The 7,143-nt window shown below is 51.7% G+C and overlaps 2 non-coding genes across 2 annotated transcripts; both read right to left on the bottom strand.

Moving 5' to 3' along the window:
* Positions 1-303: 303 nt before the first annotated feature.
* Positions 304-376, bottom strand: TRNAK-CUU (transfer RNA lysine (anticodon CUU)). The gene has a single exon. It is a non-coding gene; the product is annotated as a tRNA-Lys (tRNA).
* Positions 377-4,365: 3,989 nt separating this feature from the next.
* On the bottom strand, positions 4,366-4,438 carry TRNAK-CUU (transfer RNA lysine (anticodon CUU)). Its single transcript has one exon. It is a non-coding gene; the product is annotated as a tRNA-Lys (tRNA).
* Positions 4,439-7,143: the final 2,705 nt, after the last annotated feature.

Raw genomic sequence — 7,143 nt, 5'->3', positions numbered from 1 at the left:
TTAAGACCTTAAACTCCTCTGTTTGAAAGGATGGGGGGGAGACAGGACGGACCGGAGCGGACTCCGAGCTCGCTGTAAGCACGGGCGGCTCAGGCTAGAAAAGGGCGGAGGAAAGGCTCGGCCTAGGACCGCTCCAAGCAGCGCCTCCCAGGGTGGGAAGTGCTGCGTTGTGTGGAGTCCTGTGGGAATCGTGAGGCAAACTGCAGGATGTGTGTGTGTGTAGTTTTAAGCCTCAGCGAAATATCTGAAAAAGGTGAGAGTTAATGTTAAACCCGAAAATGGAAAAGCCTTTAAAAATCATCACGCCCAACGTGGGGCTCGAACCCACGACCCTGAGATTAAGAGTCTCATGCTCTACCAACTGAGCTAGCCGGGCTCCTGTGCCTGTAGAATTTCACACAACCTCTGTGTGTTCTTTGTGAGGAAGTAGTGTGTGGTTATCCCAAGAGGCCCCTTTGTTTCATTTTCTCTGCTGCTGACTCGACACAGGCACCTTTCTCCATCTCTCGCTCTACCCCAGTCTTATGTCCCCATCAGTCTCTCTGGAGCTCACTCTGGTACATACATGCATCTGTCCTCTCAACCTGTCTCTGGGCACATACTTGAATGTCCAGTAGAGAACAGTGTGAACTCTCCCTGTTTCGCGAGGTGGCAGTCAGCCTCCAGAGCCGTGTTCGGGAGGCTGCCGGAATTTCCGAGCCGTGTAAGGCGCCACATTCAAGAGCAGTATCTTCACCAGTCCCGTAATCAATTCCCGCTGCCGACATAAATTAGTTTTCATACCTACTTTAATCATAACACCAGCGGGGTTGAGACCTTAAACTCCTCTTTTTGAAAGGATGGGGGGGGAGATAGGACGGACCGGAGCGGACTGCCAGCTCGCTGTAAGCACGGGCGGCTCAGGCTAGGAAAGGGTGTAGGAAAGGCTCGGCCTAGGACCGCTCACAGCGGCGCCTCCCAGGGTGGGAAGTGCTGCGTTGTGTGGAGTCCTGTGGGAATCGTGAGGCAAACTGCAGGATGTGTGTGTGTGTAGTTTTAAGCCTCAGCGAAATATCTGAAAAAGGTGAGAGTTAATGTTAAACCCGGAAATGGATAAGCCTTTAAAAAGCATCATGCCCAACAAGGGGCTCGAACACATGACCCTGAGATTAAGAGTCTCATGCTCTAACGACTGAGCTAGCCGGGCTACTGTGCCTCTGTTATTTCACACATCCTCTGTGTGTTCTTTGTGAGGAAGTAGTGTGTGGTTATCCCAGGAGGCCCCTTTGTTTCATTTTCTCTGCTGCTGACTCGACACAGGCACCTTTCTCTTTCTCCATCTCTCGCTCTACCCCAGTCTTATGTCCCCATCAGTCTCTCTGGAGCTCACTCTGGTACATACATGCATCTGTCCTCTCAACCTGTCTCTGGGCACATACTTAAATGTCCAGTAGAGAACAGTGTGAACTCTCCCTGTTTTGCGAGGTGGCAGTCAGCCTCCAGAGCCGTGTTCCGGAGGCTGCCGGAATGGCCGAGTGGTGTAAGGTGCCACATTCTAGAGCAGTATTGTCCCCAGTCCCGTGATCAAATCCCGCTGCTGACATAAGGTAGTTTTCATACCTACTTTAATCATAACACCAGCGGGGATGAGACGTTAAACTCCTCTTTTTGAAAGGATGGGAAGGACAGGACGGGCCGGAGCGGACTCCGAGCTCGCTGTAAGTACGGGCAGCTCAGGTTAGGAAAGGGCGCAGGAAAGGCTGGGCCTAGGACCGCTCCCAGCGGCGCCTCACAGGGCGGGAAGTGCTGCGTTGTGTGGAGTCCTGTGGGAATCGTGAGGCAAACGGCAGGATGTGTGTGTGTATGTGTCATTTTAAGCCTCAGCGAAATATCTGAAAAAGGTGAGAGTTAATGTTAAACCGGAAAATGGAGAAGCCTTTAAAAAGCATCACGCCCAACGTGGGGCTCGAACCCACAACCCTGAGATTAAGAGGCTCATGCTCTACCGACTGAACTAGCCAGGCTACGGTGCCTATGTCATTTCACACACCCTCTGTGTGTTCTTTGTGAGGAAGTAGTGTGTGGTTATCCCAGGAGGCCCCTTTGTTTCATTTTCTCTGCTGCTGACTCGACACAGGCACCTTTCTCTTTCTCCATCTCTCGCTCTACCCCAGTCTTATGTCCCCATCAGTCTCTCTGGAGCTCACTCTGGTACATACATGCATCTGTCCTCTCAACCTGTCTCTGGGCACATACTTGAATGTCCAGTAGAGAACAGTGTGAACTCTCCCTGTTTCGCGAGGTGGCAGTCAGCCTCCAGAGCCGTGTTCGGGAGGCTGCCGGAATTTCCGAGCGGTGTAAGGCGCCACATTCAAGAGCAGTATCTTCCCCAGTCCCGTGATCAATTCCCGCTGCCGACATAAAGTAGTTTTCATACCTACTTTAATCATAACACCGGCGGGGTTAAGACCTTAAACTCCTCTGTTTGAAAGGATGGGGGGGAGACAGGACGGACCGGAGCGGACTCCGAGCTCGCTGTAAGCACGGGCGGCTCAGGCTAGAAAAGGGCGGAGGAAAGGCTCGGCCTAGGACCGCTCCAAGCAGCGCCTCCCAGGGTGGGAAGTGCTGCGTTGTGTGGAGTCCTGTGGGAATCGTGAGGCAAACTGCAGGATGTGTGTGTGTGTAGTTTTAAGCCTCAGCGAAATATCTGAAAAAGGTGAGAGTTAATGTTAAACCCGAAAATTGAGAAGCCTTTAAAAAGCACCACGGCCAACATGGGGCTCGAACCCACGACCCTGAGATTAAGAGTCTCATGCTCTACCAACTGAGCTCGCCGGGCTGCTGTACCTATGTCTTTTCACACACCCTTTGTGTGTTCTTTGTGAGGAAGTAGTGTGTGGTTATCCCAGGAGGCCCCTTTGTTTCATATTCTCTGCTGCTGACTCGACACAGGCACCTTTCTCTTTCTCCATCTCTCGCTCTACCCCAGTCTTATGTCCCCATCAGTCTCTCTGGAGCTCACTCTGGTACATACATGCATCTGTCCTCTCAACCTGTCTCTGGGCACATACTTAAATGTCCAGTAGAGAACAGTGTAAACTCTCCCTGTTTCGCGAGGTGGCAGTCAGCTTCCAGAGCGTTGCTCCGGAGGCTGCCGGAATGGCCGAGCGGTGTAAGGTGCCACATTCCAGAGCAGTATCTTCCCCAGTCCTATGATCAAATCCTGCTGCCGACATAAAGTAGTTTTCATACCTACTTTAATCATAACACCAGTGGTGATGAGACCTTAAACTCCTCTTTTTGAAAGGATGGGGGGGGACAGGACGGACCGGAGCGGACACCGAGCTCGCTGTAAGCACTGGCGGCTCAGGCCAGGAAAGGGCTCAGGAAAGGCTCGGCCTAGGACCGCTCCCAGCGGCGTCTCACAGGGCGGGAAGTGCTGCGTTGTGTGGAGTCCTGTGGGAATCGTGAGGCAAAATGCAGGATGTGTGTGTGTGTAGTTTTAAGCCTCAGCGAAATATATCTGAAAAACATGAGAGTTAATGTTAAACCCGAAAATGGAGAAGCCTTTAAAAAGTATCACACCCAACGTGAGCTCGAACCCACAACCCTGAGATTAAGAGTCTCATGCTCTGCCGACTGAGCTAGCCGGGCTGCTGTGCTTATGTCATTTCACACACCCTCTGTGTTTTCTTTGTGAGGAAGTAGTGTGTGGTTATCCCAGGAGGCCCCTTTGTTTCATTTTCTCTGCTGCTGACTCGACACAGGCACCTTTCTCTTTCTCCATCTCTCGCTCTACCCCAGTCTTATGTCCCCGTCAGCCTCTCTGGTGCTCACTCTGGTACATACATGCATCTGTCCTCTCAACCTGTCTCTGGGCACATACTTAAATGTCCAGTAGAGAACAGTGTGAACTCTCCCTGTTTCGCGAGGTGGCAGTCAGCCTCCAGAGCAGTGTTCCGCAGGCTGCCGGAATGGCCGAGCGGTGTAAGGTGCCACATTCAAGAGCAGTATCTTCCCCAGTCCTGTGATCAAATTCTGCTGCCGATATGAAGTAGTTTTCATACATACTTTAATCATAACACCAGCGGGGATGAGACCTTAAACTCCTCTTTTTGAAAGGATGGGGGGGGGGGAAAGGACGGACCGGAGCGGACTCCGCGCTCGCTGTAAGCACGGGCGGCTCAGGCTAGGAAAGTGCACAGGAAAGGCTCGGCCTAGGACCGCTCCCAGCAGCGCGAAGTGCTGCGTTGTGAGAAGTCCTGTGGGAATCGTGAGGCAAACTGCAGGATGTGTGTGTGTGTAGTTTTAAGCCTCAGCGAAATATCTGAAAAAGGTGAGAGTTAATGTTAAACCCAAAAATGGATAAGCCTTTAAAAAGCATCACGCCCAATGTGGGGCTTGAACCCACGACCCTGAGATTAAGAGTCTCATGCTCTACCGACTGAGCTAGCCGGGCTGCTGTGCCTAAATCATGTCACACATTCTCTGTGTGTTCTTTGTGAGGAAGTAGTGTGTGGTTATCCCAGGAGGCCCCTTTGTTTCATTTTCTGTGCTGCTGACTCGACACAGGCACCTTTCTCTTTCTACATCTCTCGCTCTACCCCAGTCTTATGTCCCCATCAGTCTCTCTGGAGCTCACTCTGGTACATACATGCATCTGTCCTCTCAACCTGTATCTGGGCACATACTTAAATGTCCAGTAGAGAACAGTGTGAACTCTCCCTGTTTCGCGAGGTGGCAGTCAGCCTCCAGAGCTGTGTTCCGGAGGCTGCCAGAATGGCCGAGCGGTGTAAGGTGCCACATTCAAGAGCAGTATCTTCCCCAGTCCTGTGATCAAATTCCACTGCCGATATAAAGTAGTTTTCATACCTACTTTAATCATAACACCAGTGGGGATGAGACCTTAAACTCCTCTTTTTGAAAGGATGGGGGGGACAGGACGGACCGGAGAGGACTCCGAGCTCGCTGTAAGCACGGGCGGCTCAGGCTAGGAAAGGGAGCAGGAAAGGCTCGGCCTAGGACCGCTCCCAGAGGCGCCTCCCAGGGCGGGAAGTGCTACGTTGTGTGGAGTCCTGTGGGAATCGTGAGGCAAACTGCAGGATGTGTGTGTGTGTAGTTTTAAGCCTCAGCGAAATACCTGTAAAAGGTGAGAGTTAATGTTAAACCCGAAAATGGAGAAGCCTTTAAAAAGCATCACACCCAACGTGGGGCTCGAACCCACGCCCCTGAGATTAAGAGTCTCATACTCTACCGACTGAGCTAGCCGGGCTGCTGTGCCTAAGTCATTTCACACACCCTCTGTGTGTTCTTTGTGAGGAAGTAGTGTGTGGTTATCCCAGGAGGCCCCTTTGTTTCATTTTCTCTGCTGCTGACTCGACACAGGCACCTTTCTCTTTCTCCATCTCTCGCTCTACCCCAGTCTTATGTCCCCATCAGTCTCTCTGGAGCTCACTCTGGTACATACATGCATCTGTCCTCTCAACCTGTCTCTGGGCAAATACTTAAATGTCCAGTAGAGAACAGTGTGAACTCTCCCTGTTTCGCGAGGTGGCAGTCAGCCTCCAGAGCCACGTTCCGGAGGCTGCCGGAATGGCCGAGCGGTGTAAGGCGCCACGTTCAAGAGCAGTACATTCCACAGTCCAGTGATCAAATCCTGCTGACGAATTAAGGTAGTTTTCATACCTACTTTAATCATAACACCAGCAGGGATGAGACCTTAAACTCCTCTTTTTGAAGGGATGGGGGGGGACAAAACGGACCGGAGCGGACTCCGAGCTCGCTGTAAGCACGGGCGGCTCAGGATAGGAAAGGGCGCAGGAAAGGCTCGGCCTAGGACCTCTCCCAGCGGCGCCTCCCAGGGCGGGAAGTGCTGAGTTGTGTGGAGTCCTGTGGGAATCGTGAGGGAAACTGCAGTGTGTGTGTGTGTGTAGTTTTAAGCCTCAGCGCAATATATCTGAAAAAGGTGAGAGTTAATGTTAAACCCGAAAATGGAGAAGCCTTTAAAAAGCATCACACCCAACGTGGGGCTCAAACCCACAACCCTCAGATTAAGAGTCTCATGCTCTACCGACTGAGCTAGCCAGGCTGCTGTGTCTATGTTGTTTCACACACCCTCTGTGTGTTCTTTGTGAGGAATTATTGTGTGTTTATCCCAGGAGGCCCCTTTGTTTCATTTTCTCTGCTGCTGACTCGACACAGGCACCTTTCTCTTTCTCCATCTCTCGCTCTACTGCAGTCTTATGTCCCATTCAGTCTCTCTGGAGCTCATTCTGGTACATACATGCATCTGTCCTCTCAACCTGTCTCTGGGCACATACTTAAATGTCCAGTAGAGAACAGTGTGAACTCTCCCTGTTTCGCGAGCTGGCAGTCAGCCTCCAGAGCCGTGCTCCGGAGGCTACCGGAATGGCCGAGCGGTGTAAGGCGCCACAGTCAAGAGCAATATCTTCCCCAGTCCCGTGATCAAATCCCGCTACTGAAATAAAGTAGTTTTCATACCTACTTTAATCATAACACCAGTGGGGATGAGACCTTAAACTTCTCTTTTTGAAAGATTGGGGGGGGACAGGACGGACCGGAGCGGACTCCGAGCTCGCTGTAAGCACGGGCGGCTCAGGATAGGAAAGGGCGCAGGAAAGGCTCGGCCTAGGACCGCTCCCAGCGGTGCCTCCCAGGGCGGGAAGTGCTGTGTTGTGTGGAGTCCTGTGGGAATCGTGAGGCAAACTGCACGATGTGTGTGTGTGTAGTTTTAAGCCTCAGCGAAATATCTGAAAAAGGTGAGAGTTAATGTTAAACCCGAAAATGGATAAGCCTTTAAAAAGCATCACGCCCAACGTGGGACTCGAACCCACAACCCTGAGATCAAGAGTCTCATGCTCTACCGACAAACTAGCCGGGCTGCTGTGCCGATGTTATTTCACACATCCTCTGTGTGTTCTTTGTGAGGAAGTATTGTGTGGTTATCCCAGGAGGCCCCTTTTTTCATTTTCTCTGCTGTTGACTCGACACAGGCACCTTTCTATTTCTCCATCTCTCGCTCTACCCCAGTCTTATGTCCCCATCAGTCTCTCTGGAGCTCACTCTGGTACATACATGCATCTGTCCTCTCAACCTGTCTCTGGGCACATACTTAAATGTCCAGTAGAGAACAGTGTGAACTCT

The sequence above is a fragment of the Pleurodeles waltl genome, chromosome 6 (assembly GCF_031143425.1).
Source record: "Pleurodeles waltl isolate 20211129_DDA chromosome 6, aPleWal1.hap1.20221129, whole genome shotgun sequence".
Classification (NCBI taxonomy): domain Eukaryota; kingdom Metazoa; phylum Chordata; class Amphibia; order Caudata; family Salamandridae; genus Pleurodeles; species Pleurodeles waltl.
Note: the sequence above shows the minus strand (reverse complement) of the source record. Positions and strands in the feature narration are given on the sequence as shown.